Genomic DNA, 1,215 nt, shown 5'->3' on the forward strand with positions numbered 1-1,215 from the left:
TTCGTAAGATGTACATGTCGAGGTTCTTCTATCTATACTTGATTAACACAAAACTCCAATCTGAGAAGTATTAGTTTTGTATGACTGGTTTCCCTTTTCACTTTCTTGTTCTCGATCGTCCCTTCTAGTCTACAAATGGTACTACTTTATATTCTTATCTAGCTATTCACTCCTAAATTGGTCATGATCCAGGAACATCAAACTCCATTTTCTCTCTATTTATATGGCGATAATAAGTAAGATAACCTTCAAAGTTGTTCCATTTGGTATGAATTAGGGAAGAAAAAACCATGATGATGAGCAAGATTTCGAGGAGAAATATCTTATCAGGAAAACAAAAGAAAAAAGACAGCGAGCGTATGAAGAAAAACCGACTATTGATTACTGTTAATGTGCTGGGGAGTCCAGGGCCATTGAGGTTGTTGGTGAACCAAGATGACACAGTTTCAACTGTTATCGATTCATCTCTGAAACTTTATGCTCGTGGTGGAAGGCTTCCAGTTCTTGGATCTGATTTTAAGAACTTCTTACTCTATACATCAAACGCACCATCAGATGGTAGCACAGATGCTTTTACATATGTTTCTATTCATACCCATATGAGATGCTGCTGCGCTTTATTCAATTGTTCACGTACCCATTTCAGATCTTTTGGTTTATGGATTAGTCTGTGAAAATTGATCGGTTTTTCTTGGTTATTTCATAACTAAAAGAGTTATTGTTTTTCATTGTAGCACTGAGTTCAAATGAAGTAATTGGGTTATCTGGTGAGAGGAACTTTGTGATGTCCAAGAAGATGATGAATAATCTACCAATGGCCAAAAGTAGGACTGATACGATCGCTCATGTCCAAGCAGAGAGTCGTAGTTGGAAATCGTGGCTCCATAGTCTGAATAAATCATGCAAGATTATATCACATTGATGTAACTGCCTGAAAGCTATCAAATGTTTTTCATGGTAAATAAAAAACAGAAGCCGAATGAAATGGTACCTTTTTTCATATGAAATCCTTTTCATTAGTCATTATAAAATTCACATCATGTTGTGATATTTACAAATTACAACTCTTCAGAACTAAATTCATAAATTATAATATCAATTAAAAATTAAAATTACAAGAATTACAAAAGCAGTAAAAAAAATAATAATAATAAAGAAAAAAAAAAATGAACACTTTATGTGGCATTGAATCTTTGTTGATAATTTGATCATTTT

At 33.3% G+C, this 1,215-nt stretch overlaps 1 long non-coding RNA gene across 1 annotated transcript; it reads left to right on the top strand.

Moving 5' to 3' along the window:
* Nucleotides 1–1,007, top strand: LOC145033821 (uncharacterized). Its single transcript, XR_013677725.1, has 2 exons — nt 1–558; nt 735–1,007. It is a non-coding gene; the product is annotated as an uncharacterized LOC145033821 (long non-coding RNA).
* The last annotated feature ends 208 nt before the right edge of the window (nt 1,008–1,215 follow it).

Source organism: Lactuca saligna, chromosome 3 (assembly GCF_052625555.1).
Source record: "Lactuca saligna cultivar CGN05327 chromosome 3, ASM5262555v1, whole genome shotgun sequence".
Lineage (NCBI taxonomy): Eukaryota > Viridiplantae > Streptophyta > Magnoliopsida > Asterales > Asteraceae > Lactuca > Lactuca saligna.